This window comes from Pagrus major, chromosome 7 (assembly GCF_040436345.1).
Source record: "Pagrus major chromosome 7, Pma_NU_1.0".
Taxonomy (NCBI): Eukaryota; Metazoa; Chordata; class Actinopteri; order Spariformes; family Sparidae; genus Pagrus; species Pagrus major.
In genome coordinates, this window is record NC_133221.1 from 2,309,218 (window position 1) to 2,325,117 (window position 15,900).

The following is a 15,900-nucleotide window of genomic DNA, read 5'->3' on the forward strand; positions in this document are numbered from 1 at the left end:
ACGGTAAACTGTATCCATATGCAATGAGTGTGTGTGTGTGTGTGTGTGTGTGTGTGTGTGTGTGTGTGTGTGTGTGTGATGACATGTCCCAGACGTTGCCAGACATAAGACAAGGACATGTGAGAGGAGAGAGAGAAAGATGCTCATCTGCTGTATTGATCACTGCATCTTAACCCTCGGTCCTCATGCACACACACACACATGCACGCACACACACACACACACACACACACACATACAGGTTAAGTGAATTAAGCCTTAAGTGAGGGAAGACACTGAGATGGAGGAAAGGGTGGAGAGGCAGAGGGAAGGTTTATGGGAGGAGGAGAGGGAGAGACAAAGACGACCTGCAGGAGGTGGAGGAGATAATGGACCTGCTGTCTGCTGGAGAGGAAACTTAATTTGCTGAGCAGGAGATCAGAAGATGAAAGTGAAATCGAGGGTGATTCAGGAAGGTTTTTGTCTCTAAAGGACACTGTGTTCTCAACCATTACCGCTTCTTATTTTCAGACCGGTGGCCCGGCTCTGTGGAGGACAGCTGGTCCAGAGCGAAAACATCTCAAAGTTCACGTGAAGTCAGAATCGATGTTAAAGTGTTTTTATCACTCATAGATAGATTAAATTATCGTTATCGTTTATCGTCCACAGGGGAAATTCATCTCGCTCAGGTCAGCACAAAACAATACAGGACATCATAACAACATAAATATATAAGATAAATATCACTGACTACTTTCACTGTCAGGACACTCCCACACAGAGTTTAAAAGCCTGCGACTCCTCCAGTTAGTTAGAACTGAAGAAGCCTCTTGGATGAGAAGTGAAACGTCTTCAAGAAACTGAAACACGTCCAGTTGCCCACGATACAGAACTGACATTTACTTTATGAAGGAGATATTTTCTATGAGATTTCCTAAAAGTGAAAGTTTGAATGTAGCTCAACACATTCTGGATGCACTGTTGTGAGACTTGATCCAGATATTCATGGTCTCTGATTAATGGATGGTTTGTGATTTTGGGGATTTTCAGGATGTTATTATTAAGTTTCTGCTCTCCTGTTGCAGCTCGTTAACTGACGGAGCGACACGCTGCTGTGGATCTGCTTTAATCATCTTCAGGTCTGTTCTCATCAGGTCTCTATGGTTTTTTTTTTGAAGGTTGACTAATGTCAGACTGCTGGTGTGTGTTAATGATATTAAAGGAGGAGGGACAATCACACTGGTCACTGTTACTGCGCTCCCACCGTATGTACCGTCCTGCCAAAGAGAAACCCTTAAACACAGGCACTCTCCCTGTCCATCTGTCCTCTCTCACACATTTGTCTTTCTGTATTTCACACACACACACACACACACACACACACACACACACACACAAAGGAAGAGCGGGGGTGTTTTGGCCGCCAAAATGCCACTTGAGTGTCACTGGCCTTTACAGTCTGAGTAAGAGAGAACAAAAATTTCCATTTTAGTGACGGAGAGGAGGAGGAGGAGGAGGAGGAGGAGGAGCCATGCGGGAAAAGCATCCAGAGAGACAGACGGTGGAGGAGATTCAAGTGCTGTCTTCTGCTGTCCTCTCACCTGGTGTTTGAATGTGATTTAGTTCATTTTAAATCAGCATCAGTGGCTTAAAAAAAATTTAAAAACTTCAAATATGTTTTCAAGAGCCAGAGAAGATATCTGTGGAATAAAACATTAGCAATAGCATTTAAAAATAAACATATAACCACTAGTAGCAGTGGGCACAACCACGACCCATGAACACCTGCGAGATGAGAGAACCAGGAAGTTCCCCGTCAGTCTAAGTCTGTGACTGAGGGATCATTCAGGGCTCACTCCACCCAGCCGGCAGGATAAATGTTAGCTAAGTACGTTTCTGTATGTTGCAACTTTACGTGCGTTTAGGTTTAATTTTTCTATTTCACTCTGGTCTGTTTAGGTTTAGGCACAAAAAACAGCTGCAGATGGTCCAACTTCCTGTGAAAGATAGCTGAATTTCACAGAGGTGGGAGGTAAGAAAGTACAAATACTCTGTTACTCTACTTGAGTACATGTTTCAGGTATCTGTCCTGAGTATCTCTGTGACTTTCCCTCTCTACATCTGAACACAAACATCTGAACTTTCTCCTCCTCACATTTTCAAAACAGCCTCGTTACTTTAGTTTGATGCATTTGAGGTGAATTATGGATTATTGTTATTTGGCGTCATCGCACGCCGCCTTCCCAACATCACAATTTATATATATATATATATATATATATATATATATATATATATATATATATATATATATATATATATATATATAGTATTAAATTATGTTATATTATATCATATTATATTATATTATATGTATCAAGATTTCAAAGACCCAGAAAAAATTGCTGCTGAAACATGGAAATCCTTTTACTAGATGGTAGTCCTTCATTGATGCTGTAATTACTTTTTATATTTTAATTTTACCAGCCAGTTAAATGCAGCTTTTATTCAGCGATGTTCTTCCAACCAGCTGGTCACCAGTAAGACAAGAAAACCAGCACAGAGAGGAGACAGAGAGGGATGGAGGGAGGTAAAAATAGAGGAGGAGGAGGGGGGGTAGCATCGAGGTAAAGAAGAAGGGAGGGGCAGGGAGGCACCAGGGAATACAGAGAGAGAGAGAGGGGGAGAGAGAGGCTGCAATGAAAGAGGCTGATGTCATCTCTGTGAAGCAGCCAATCAGAGAGCAGCAGGGAGGGAAGAAGGGAGGGAGGAGAGGCAGAGCTCAGAAGGGTGTGTTTTATGTACCACTGCAGCATCAGTGCAAAGAAGAGAGAGAGAGAGAGAGAGAGACAGGAGAAAAGACACGACTCAGTGGACAGGAAAGAAAAAATACAGACAGAGAAGAAGAGAGAGGAGAGCGTGACGAGAGGACGGAGACAGGACGGGGATAAGACAGAGACGGAGAGAGACTTGACACCTGCAGAGGTAAGATGACAACAATAGTATCCCACCATGCTGCTGGCGTCTGGGTGTGTGTCTGTATCTGTGTGTGTGTGTGTGTGTGTGTGTGTGTGTGTGTGTGTGTGTGTGTGTGTGTGTGTGTGTGTGTGTGTGTGTGTGGGCCGGAGGGCGTGATGATGTCTTACATAATACGATGGCAGGTATGAACAACTGTGCAGGGTGAGCACTGAGATGTGTGTGTGTGTGTGTGTGTGTGTGTGTCACTGTATATACATGCATGTACGTATGTATGTATGTGTGTGTGGGTGTGTGGGTGTATGAGATTATTTCCTCGTCTGTCTGCTTTCACTGTCTGCATCCTTTTTTGAAATCTGAAAACATAAAAAGATGAACTGACCCTTTTGTGCTTGTCCGTGCGTGGACGGAGAGGCTGCGTGTGGGTGAGTCAGGCTTCAGGGAGTGTCTGACTCACTTGATTCAGCTTTTTTTCATATCTTCTGTCATCTGCAGCAGCATGTTTTTATTAATATTGAATGAAACGCGGCACTACACAACATTATAGTGTTCAATTATTCACGACTGGTTTGTAGCTTGCTTCCTTTCATGATAAACCTCTCAGGGCACGCTGTCTGTCAGGTATGATTCTGTCAGTTTCATCCTTGTACTGAAATGAAAATGAAATCATGGATATAAACAGCACCATGTGGTTTCTGGCTTCTCCTGCTCAGTTCATACCGAGCCCCACCACCCCTCCATCGCCTGGTGCTGAGGACAGAACAGGAGATTTACGTTGTTCTGAGAGTGGGTGGTGTTATCCTGTATTACGGAGTCCCACAGGGCAGCGACTAGGACGACCTCACCTGTCACGTCTCATGATTTGATGTAAAGCTCCAACTAACAATTACTTTCTCTATTGATTAACCTGCTGGTGACCTTCTTAAAGGAACAGTTCACCCCAAAAAATGAACTGATCTCCTCCCTCCATGATGATATAAAGTCAGGTGGTCTCGTAGTCGACAGAACATTTCTGGAGCTTCACAGCAAAGCAGCGTTGCAGCATTCTGCTGAACAACTGAAGCAGCTGGAGACTTGATTTAAAACGGAAATAAAACATAAAATGTTTCCATACAGCTCGTCTGCAGTAATCCAAGTCTCCAGAAGCTCTGAGATCCCAAAATGTTTTGTAAAGATGTTATTGACACTCTTGTCTAGTTTGTGCACCCACTTGAAACCAGGAGTGCGCAAATGCTTTTAGTTTAGTAGCTACGGTGAAGATTTCAGCTTTAATAACGTCTTTTTAAATCAGTTTGGGATCTCGGGTCTTCCGGAGACTTGGATAAAACCGCACAAGCTGTTTGGAGCCATTTGATGTTTTATTTCAGTTGTGCCTTTTTATTTATTTCAGCAGCTCCTTCAGTTGTTTAGCAGAATGCTGCAACTATGTTTCATCACGAAGCTCCAGAAATAATTTGTGGACTACGAGACTTCACCTGACTTTATATCAGCATGTAGGGAGGAGATGATGACACCATGAATCCGTTTAGAAATCTTTAAAGAAGACGCTCCTTACATGTGCAGAACTTGCCTTAGAAAAATCCTATTTTTAAGTTTTCTTCAGTATCAAAGTAACCCAGTCATAGTTGTCTGTACATCCACAGGTTCACTGCAAACAGGAAGTGCTAACAGCTCATTCGGCAAAGTTTTAATGGAGTTTGGGAGTATTTTATTTCTTTTTTTTTTTTTTAAACAAGTCCCCAGCTACTTCACTTGTTTAAGAGATGCGGGGGAGGAGATAATGACTGAATTTACATTTTTGGCTGAACTGTTCCTTTAACTTGAATGGCACTCAGTAGAGCGCATACCTCCACCAACGCCTGACAGTTCCCTTTAATTCAATCTAGCCTAATCCAATAACAATTAAAGGATATTTAAATCCACTAGATCAGGATTTTTAGTAAGATCCCTATCAAACTGTAATCACCCAAAGATAGCAGCCACTAAAAGATGTCATCAACATGCATTATGCCCTGAAAAATTACCAATGATAAAGACAGTTGGGGGAAAAAATCCCTGGATCCGTCTCTTTATCTGGATCCACACCAAAAGTTAATGGGGTCTATTCTAAGCCAAGACTCATCCTCCATCCAAGTTTGGTGGAAATCCGTTCAGTAGCTTTTGTGTAATCCTGCTGACAAACCAACAAAGAACAAAGACAGGAGAAAACACAACCTCCTGGACCGAGGTAATTAGTCCATTAATCCTTTTTGTCTGTAAAATCTGAAAAGAAAAAGTCAAAAAGACTTTATAGTTTCCTCCAACCCAAGATGATGTTGTAAAATGTTTTGTGTCCAACCAACGGTCCAAAACCCAAAATATATTCGGTTTCCTGTCGCGTCTGATAGAGAAAAACATTAAATCTTCACATTTGAGAAGCTGGATTCATTTTCTGATACTCGACTAAACTTTGCAGCTGTGACGTGTTTCACGTGACGACATATTAGATTCATTTCACTTTGTCTCTTTCACTCCCTGCTGTGTCCGTCCCTTTCATACGTGTCACCAGGTTTCTGTTTGACTGTTTACTCCTGAATTCCTCTTTTCACTCATAGCAACATCATTTAAGACACACACACACACACACACACACACACACACACACACACACACACAAACACGTCTGTCTCCTCTTCTGTCGTTTGCATTGTGGGGTTTTCTCACCACGATTGCTTTGGCAGTGGATCACCTCAAATTAGGCCAGAATCTGAGAGGAGGAGGAGGAGGAGGAGGAGGAGGAGGAGATGAGGGGAAGGAAAGTTGATAAGAGGGGGAGAGATTGGAGGAGATATCAGTGGGTGAAAGAGACGAAAGTTGAGGTTTATCAAAGGGGAGGAGGAAAGATTTAGCCCCAAAAAAAAGAGCCGGGGAAGCCGGAGGAAAGAGGGAATGTGACGGAGAGAGAGGGAGATGAAAAGAAAGCCTGGACTGGGAATAGGATGAGAGAGGTAGAGGAGGAGGAGGAGGAGGAGGAGGAGGAGGAGGAGGAGGGAAAGTTAGGATCTGGTGTAGGAGGATTTTTTAGTCCAATTTCTGCTCTTGCCCCCCTCATCCTCTCCTCTCATGCTTGGCAGTAGTCAAGTTGACTGAAACCATCTGGTGCTATTTTATGTTAGCGCATCTTTTGTACTTCGACTCCAGACAGACAGACCAGACGACACATATGCAGTTTACACCGAGGCTGAAAGGAAATCCTTTAAACAATGGGTCCTCAATGGGAGGCTATTTAATCTGCATGTATGTATGTATTTGACGTTGTGATGAACGCAGCACACACAGAGGCTGGATTTATCCTTTATTAGCCTGTTTTTATCTGTTTACAAACTCAGGTTAAAGGAGCATTTTTTAAGATATGGCCATCAGAGTGTGAAGAAACAACAGTGCTGACGTTATGTTGCACAGATGTTTATTGAAGTTTGCATTTGAGTTTTTGTTGCAGTCACATGTTTTAAAATTCAGCTCACATTTTCCATTAAAAATATGAAATGATGATTGTTTTCACACTTCATACTCGTCTGTGAGCCTTCAAGGGATGATTAAAAAAAATCAGAAGTTTGAGTTCAGAAGTTTGAAAGACACTCAAAATCATGTCGTTAAATGATATAACTGAAAATATTTAAAACTGCAGACTGACTCAGAGATATTATGAGGATAGTTTTCCTATTAAACTATTAAAAAGACAGATATCTTTCACTTCTGTCTTGTATCCTCACTAGTGTTTATGTTTAACCTGAAGTCAGACTGCGTCTCTCTCTGACGTGCTGTTCCCGGCAGACAGATTGTCTGACCTCCCTGTAGCGTCGAGATTTGTGCGATAGCGTAGCGCTGTGAAAAGACGACATGAATCTGACTTGTCGTGGCAGCTCTATAAAGTCAATAAAAGTCCCAGGAGAGAGGTTGAGGATGCAGTTTGGAGCCAGACTAAAAGGTCTGAGCTGCAGGACCGCGGGTCGTGAAGGGAAGTCTGGGCCCAGAAAATGAGATTAGTCTGACTTTTGCTCTCTCTCGGTTCCTCTCTGTCTCTGATTCCTCAGCGTTTCTCATTGTGCTTTTTCTCATCCATCTTCATCCGTCTCTCTCACGACCCCACTCCCTCCCCTCTGGTCCTTCTTTCCTCTCTTCTGGCCTTTCTTTCTCTTTCTTTCCCCTCGTTTTTCCATTTCTCCTCCACAGAATGAGGCCTTTGTGTTGAGAAATGAGAGGAATGCCCCTTTTCTCTATTTTCCCCTCTTCTTCTTCTCCTTCTTCTTCTTCTTCTTCTTCTTCTTCCTCTTCTGGTTTTCCTCACAGCTCTTCTTCCTAATGTCTTCTCCCTCCCCCTGCGTGTGTGTGTGTGTGTGTGTGTGTGTGTGTGTGTGTGTGTGTGTGTGTGTGTGTGTGTGTGTGTGTGTGTGTGTGTGTGGCGGGTCGGGGGTGCATCCATTAGCTCGGATTAGAAACTGTAGGAGGGTCTTAACAGCCCCTCTGTGTTTGGGGTTTTAATCTCCTCAGAAACAGCTAATCTAACTTCAGCGGCTTTATGTACAGTACACATGTGTGAACACACACTCACACAACCACACACACACACACAACCACACACACTTCCTCCTGCAAATATGTGACTTGTGTCTGTTTTTCTGGCCGCTGTGGTTGAACCGTGACAAGAGTCCATTCATGAACTGGCCACAAACACAGAGGACACTTTATGGGCCAAATATGTGACAACAATATCATCAGTCACTCGAGTGACAAATAATCACATGCTGCTCGATAAATCTGAACATAACACAGAGTACAGTGACCAGAAGTCTGACTCGACCGTCAGAGTGTTTCCTTTAATCCATATGTTTTCCATCTCATGCAAGTCTGATCAATATTTCTCATGACTGATTTAAGAATAAAGGCACACTTGAAATGCACATCCTGTAGAGATGAATCCATTATGTGATTGACGTAAAATGTATCAGCGAATATTCTGATCATCAATAAAGTCTGATTACAGCTTCTCATCACAGTAAACTGAATATCTTATTACTAGTAATAACATTATTACAAGACGTCACCTTGGTTATAATCAGCAGATTTATCTCTAATAAACACTAAGATATTTGTCTTTAAAGTTGTTAAACTGCAACAAATATTAATTAAACATTCACCTACAGCTGCAACAATCAGCTCCTTTACCTTGATGGACAGATAAATGTGTCAGCAACTATTTGGATAATCTTCTTTCAATCTCAAATATCAAATATTCTCTGATTCCAGCTGCCAAAATGTGAGAGATTGTTTCTTTTCTTTGACGCATATTTTAGTGAACTGAATATCTTTACTTCTTGGACTGTTGCAAACAACTTGAAGACGTCAGCGGCGATGAAATCAGCAGATTTATCAATAATGAGTCATGAGTTACTTTGCAGATGTGAGACAGTTAAAATGTGTTTTATTCAATCTGCCTTCTTAGTCAAGTGATCGATTAGTTGATGGACAGAAAATTAAATCTCAAATGTGATAAATTCTTGCGTTTATTTGACTCACATATTAAACAGAATATCTTTAAATTTTTATATTTAGATGATGTCACCTTGGATACAATCAGCAGAGACGGAAGAATAATTATTTTATTCTTTATTATGTATAAATAACAAAAATCATCATTTTTATTGATGAAGACAGTGGTTGTTACTTGCAGCCCCACATGTACAGTTAAAATATGTCCTCTTACAAATTATTCAACTTTGAAAACATTTGAATTCAGCAGCAAATTTCTCTGATTTCAGCTCAAAAATATGAATATTTTCTGGTTTTTGCGTCTCTGTTTGGACTAATCGAGACATTTGAGGACGTCGCTTTGAGCTGTGAGAAGCTGTGATGATTTATTTTTTACCATTTTCTGACATTTTATTGTCAAACGACTGAACTTCAGATTAACTGATCGTTCAGTATAAATCCTTTGAATGAGTGACACCAGCGTCCTTCAGCAGTGACAGCCAGTTGTCTGAAGGGTGATGGATTGCATCTTTTTTATGTTATCTTTTTGCAAGTCCATTACGCTCAGATTGATGCATCTATTTCTCAATTTATATTTTAGCATCAAAAATAATGTCTGTAATCATTTAAAACTGAGCTAGAGCTCAACCTTTCAGGGACAAAACACTCCAAAGTCTTATTTTCTACGTGCTTCATGGTTTTCTGTCCCTCTGTTTCTGTTTTTGCTTTCCTTTATCTCTTCGTACCTGCAGTAAGTCTGACGCTGTCACTTCTCCCACAGCTGACCGCCCGTCTGCTTGTAATCGTGGGATACTGACATTGTTTGTGTTGCTGTGATTTAAAAAGCTGCACAAAAAAAATGTGTTTCCTAAAAACCAGACAAACCGCAGAGCAGTCGAGTCAAACGTAGGAGGAGAGGCAGGTGGGAGACAATAGCGAGAGAAAGTGTGTGTGTGTGTGTGTGCATTTATATGTGTGTGTGTGTGAGAGAGAGAGAGAGAGAGAGAGAGAACGAGATGGAGAGGTGAATCGAGGAGATGAAGGGAGTGGCACTGGAGAGAAAGCGAGGGAGAGGTGTGGAGGGACGGAGTGGGGGATGGGAGAAAAGAAGGAGGGGCAGCGTGGGGGATGGGGGAGAGAAATATTACTGTGTGCTGCTGGAGTCAGGGGGTTACCATGGTGATGGGGGAAAGACGGAAAGGGATGGGAGAGAGAGAGGGAGACAGAGAGAGAGAGGGAGAGAGCGGCTACACACACTTACACATAATGCAAATTGACAGTTTCACCGACTGATTGAATAAAATGATAAGCATCAAATCCCCTTTTAATTTAAACCTTCCTTCCTGCTCCTTCTGGGTGAGGTGGGGTGAGGTGGGGGAGACGGAGGAGAGGATGAAGCTGCAGAGGGATGAAGAAGAAGGAGAGCGAGAGAGAGCGAGAGAGAGAGAGAGAGAGAGAGAGAGAGAGAGAGAGAGAGAGAGAGGATCTCTGAGTTGAGTGGAGATGAAGAAATGCGATCTCCCACCTGGGAGTGGTGTAACTTGGAGACACAGTTGTGGCTTTTTTGGTCAAAGGACAAAGAGACAACGTGACAGACACACACAGTGCATCCAGACGGACGTCAGAGTTTGATTTCTAACATTTTTGTACGTCGGCTCTGAGAGTTTGAGGCAGTTTAGAGAACACAGACACAAAATAAAATAAAATAAAAATGATTTTCTCTGCTCATTTCTTTTTAGAGAAATTCAAACTTTTGTTCTAAACACGTTCTTTGTCTTCGCTCTCAAGCGGAAAACAATTCATCACAAAGACTCTGATCTGGAGATGTTTGTGTCTGAAACGTAACACAATCACCACAGTAAATTTCGGCACGGTACGTTTCTGCAAAACCACGAATATGTTGAAACTTTTTATTGGATATGTGCGTGACAATGATGTGCTTACGCTCCGGTTAGGTTAAGGCACAAAAAAACACTTGAGGGTCAAGAAAAGTCTCATTTTGGGTTAAAATTCCTGGTGTTGTCGCCACAAACAGCTGGAAACTCTCCCATAGACGGCTACACAATCACCAAACGGACGCTAACATTTGTTGGTTGAAATGGTTTTGTCTTGCTTTGCAGTCGTGTCGTCCAGGTGACAAAAGCTCAGCTCTCATATTGTAGAAATGTTAATGTGCCACGTATGAAACATATCCTCAGTTTGCAGACACATACAGAGGAGACATATTTTCCAGGCGACTGTAACGATCACCTCGAGATCTAAACCGTTTCCCAGCCGATCCTCGTGGGCTGCAGAGCGGCCGCCGGGCTTGACCCCACACCTTGAAGATAAAGAGGATGAGGTTATTATGTGAAGAGGCAGAATCAAAGCTCAGGGTAACTTCTTCTACCTGCCAGCAGGGATTAGGTGAGATGTGAGTGGCTGCTGAGGCTGCTGGGAGTCGGCGCTCTCAGTGGATTGGCAGCAGCTGGTTCCCGGTCTGAGGATGAGAGACAGACGAGCCTCTGGGTCGTGGTGGGTGTGCGTGGGCGGGTGGATGTGGTCGGCTCAAAAGAGGAAGAGCGTGGGCGGGTGGATGATTATGCATGTGTGTGTGTGTGTGAAGACGGTGCCAGTGGTGAAAACATTTCACAGGATCTCATCTGCATAATGTGGAGTAATTCTCTCTTTAGGCGGGTTATTGCCTCAGGCCTTGTAAAGTTTTACAGCCACGCTATCAAGAGCAAGAACGCCGATCAAATTATCTCCCCCATATAAAGTTAGAAATGCTTTATTAAGACTGCTGTCGTCAACAATGGATCCAGTTATTACATGTGTATTAAATCGTTCATGAAGAATTATCACAGGACTCTGCAGTTACCTTTAAATGTATGAGCTCGCTGTGGTTTCCTGCAGCTTGTTTCAGCTCTCAGAGCTCTCAGAGCTCTCAGAGCTTTCAGAGCTCTCAGAGCGCACCGCTCACTGACCTGCTCAGCAGCAATCATCAGACTGACTCAGTCAGCGACTAGCTGGTGATGAAAGTGGAGCATTTAGCAGCTAAGAGCCGGCTGCATTTCTCAGAAGTTGGCTTCCCAATGATTACGGTGTTTGTCTCCAAATGAATCCCAGATAGCAAACATGCATCTCATAGAAGTTTCATCAGAAAGACACCGGGGAGTGTTTGCGAGTGAAGAGGTGTCTGCATTTGGTTGATGTCGCAACATCTTCGTCACACTATGTCTTTCCAACGTAACTCAGTCGCAAGACATGGGGACGTTGCTCTTTGTCTGCGAGATCTTTCATTCAGCAGCTGTTTGCTTTTATTTATCTTGTGTGATCGTAAATTAAATCTTGTTTTCGGGACAAACGAAGCAGCTTGAAGTCGTCACTTTACGCTTTGGGAAATTTGCGATTGCTCAACCAAGGCGATGATTGGCAGATTAACCGATAATGAAAACAATTATTAGTTGCAGCTCTTTGTTTTGTGCCAGAAGATTTGCTACAGACTCGCTCGGATGCTACAGAAAGAATTGCAACATATGATTTATGCTTTATTCATACACGCTCACACAGTGTGTGTCTGAGGCATTTCCTCTCTCAACCCTGTTTATAATCAGCTTATTCTCAGAAGCAGAGAAGCAAATAAAGGAAGAAGAAGAAGAGGAGGAGGAGGAAACAGAGAGTCAGTCTTGCTCACTGATCTTGCTGGTCAGCAGTGTGTTAATGGCGTTGGTTAACTGGGCCCGTCGCAGACATGTGATATACGATCATGTTGGTATTGATTGACATTACATACAGTGAACCTTCCCAGCAGCTGCAGGACACTCGACTCTGTCAGCAGGGCCGAGGCTGGACAGCGTCACTCTGAGTGCATCACTGATATCGTTGATGATTTCATGTTTTAATCGGCTCTGTGTTAATATGATTACATTAGATTAATCAATTACTGTTGAGGGGGATTACATCAGCTAAGAGGACCTGTTTCCTGTCGATGTTTAACTGTTTAACTGAGTTTTAACCAGAGCTCATTAATAGTTACATGACTGTGTGACTCTCTGTATTTCATGTGAAGGCAGTGATGGATGTATGGCCGTGGGTCTTGTATAAACCGCCCTGAGCACTCTGTTACACTGTGGCCTCTCACAGCTGGTGCCACTCGCCCCTCAGCTAAATCTAATAGACCCCAGCCGGGGCGAGGAAGCCACCCAGCGCGGGAGCTGCTGTTTATCCAGGAACATACCGTCACTAATGACTGATTTATGCGCTCCTATGCAGGCGCTTCGTTTGTCGTGTGGTGAGAGGCAAATCAGAAACAAACACACGATACTGGCTTTGTGTCTGCAGGGGCGTGTGTGTGTGTGTGTGTGTGTGTGTGTGTGTGTGTGTGTGTGTGTGTGTGTGTGTGTGTGTGTGTGTGTGTGTGTGGGGTTGGAGGTGGGGGAAATCCAGAGGTGGCTAAACAATGTCACGCCAATAAGAGCTGATTTGAATGTGAAAGGCGTCGGGTTGTGCTGTGGGACCAGCGGGTGAAAAAGTCTCCCCCAACCCATCTGAAAGGCAAATTCACAGAAATGGCACAAAGGTATAATTCCAGAGTCTGACAGCGAGATACTGGACATACATTATGATAATGAACGAGGTCATTTCTGATGCACAAATGCTCAACATTCACTCGTTTCAGCTTCTCAGTTGTGAGGATTTGATGCTGTGATTTGTCTCGTGTGATCCTAAATTGAATATCTTGGGGGGGTTTTTTGGACAAAAGAAGCAGTTTGAAGACGTCACTTTGTGCTTCAGGGAAATGTGTGATTTGCTTAATAAAGACAATAATCTGCAGATTAATCAATAATGAAAACATTTATTAGTTGCATCTGTAATAGATGCACATGTAGGCATCTGATGATATCTCACTATCCACCCATATATCTGGTTCAGTTTTGGTTTTTGTTCATACTGTGAGCGACCAGGTTAGGATTAAAGCAGTTTACCTGTGTTCAGTGTGCAGGGTGCTCAGAGGATGTCGTCGTTGTTTCCTGTAGCAACAGGAACTTTAAAAACACAACAAGGGGAGACGAATCCTGATAGAAATAGTCGGCCAACGGCAGCTTGCACAGTCTACAGGCAGTTTAAGAGTCAATGCTCTTAAACACAGTGGTGCTTTGAGATAAGTCCTGATTGTAGCATGCTAACATTTGCTAATTATCTCCAAAACACAAAGTACAGTTGGAGCTGCTGGGAATGCCTTCAGTCCTGCAGGTATTTGGTTATAAACACATTAGACTCAGGCTGATGAGGACATGACTGTCTGCACTAACTTTCATAGAAATCCATCCAATAATTGTTGAGATATCTCAGTTTATCAAAGTGGTGGGACGACCGACAGACCAACCGACGCTCCCATCCCCAGAGTCAAGCCTTAGCATGTCTAAAAAACCCAGCCAGTGATCGTACCCAGCACCAGAACATTATTTGGACAAATCTACAGTGCCTCATTTAATGGGGGGTTGGATGCTCTCCTCTTCATTACAGCCTTTCTTTTATGGTTGAAGCTGATAAGACAGGAGAGTTTTCATATTTAAGCTTTGCCTCGAGCCGTTTCACACAAATATGACTGGTGTGGAGCCAGAGAGAGAGAGAGAGAGAGAGAGAGAGAGAGAGAGAGAGAGAGAGAGAGGCTGAACACACAAACACAACGGAGGAAACATAGGTAATGATGGAGGAATAGACACAAACAGAGAGAGACAAAGAAAGAGAGGAAGAGGACGACGGCGGGTGGTTGGAGGCCTGTCAGTTGATGTGCTTTGTACCGGGGTCAGAAACCTCCTCGTGTTTATCGAGTTATTCATCTCCTCTCCGCCGCAGGGACTCCCAGTCCAGTTAGACACGGACACAAAGGCAGCTCAACACAGACACGTGAGTGTGGGTGTCTGAATGTGTGTGGAGGTGATGGTGACATGACGATGACATCAGAGCGGGTGACACACACCGTCATGATGCTGGAAACAACCCAGAGTCACTTACCAGAAGGATTCTTGACTGGTTGCTGGGAACCGGATGTGTTGGTTGATATCACATCTCATATTCGGACAATGAGACAACCAGCTGCAGTGGGCAGTGAAAGGAACAACAGAAGAAGAGGACAACAAATTAGCCACAGTTGTGGGAAGACAACAGATTCTAGTGTCTGTTCAAACAAATGATCATTATATAACGAGTCATTTTCCAAAAGGCCATCAATCAAAAACAGAATCTCTTCATTCAGTCTCAATATCTTCATCACCAAGAATGTAACCAAGCATTTACTGGAGCTTATTAAAGCCTAAAGTTCTGTCCACACCAAGAACTGTCACAACAACCATCACAATAAGGATAACGATGTGAGCGTCCACAGGGATGAGCGATAACGTTCGGTACAGATTGGCTCGGCATAATGGATATTAATGACCTGTTACTGCTGATTTTATTCAAACTCTTGGCTGAGTCAACCTCAATCATTCCAGCGATTGTTTTAATAGGACATCAAAACAAACTTCAGAGACGCCGTCAGCGCCAAAGACAGTTTAGCAGTATGTCTCAGGTAAAATGACAGTTTTGTGTGTAATTTGCAGGTTAAAATACGTTATGTAAGTATTTAATAAGTTGTATAAGTATCACGTTATCATAATGAACATAAACAGTGAACATGGCTACTGTTACAGCTTATCACTAGCTAGCATGTCAGCGTAGGGACATTTTGGCTGAGTGTTCTGTGCCACGAGCTCGCTAACAGCCTGAGCAGACTCAGGTAGACAGACAGGTAGCTTGTCCAGTCATTCATTCAGGCTGAATGAAATGATTAAACAGATTTTGTACGTGTTTCTTTATTTGTCGGAACATTTGATTTAATTTATAATTTTTATTTATAATAAAAGATGCGTCTAGAATAATTTACCAACCGTATCCTAAAGGTAAGACGGTAAACATGTCACGTTTCTTTATTTTATCAGTCTGTAACTATGACTACCATTTTTCCCCGACTTTAAGCGAGTGCTTCACTGCCCGATCGTAAAAACATTAATAATGAACTGTTTGCATTTTGTATCCAAAATTCTCATTAAGTTTGCATTAACATAATCCGGAGGAAAAAATAGCTTTTCCTCATTAGTAGTCATCCTATAGAAATGTAATTTTAAGGAGACGGTACAGCACACACACTTACACACACACACACACACACACTTACACACACATGCTCTCACACACACACACACACACACACATACTCACACACACACACACACACACACACACACACACATACTTACACACACAATCTAACCTCCCATTCACAAACGCAGACATGATCAACTCAGTGGTGCTTTATTAAAATGACATTTTTGTTACATATTCATGAAGCCTGATGTGAAGGACATCAGCAGTGTGATCTACAGACTGACACACACGCACACACACACACAC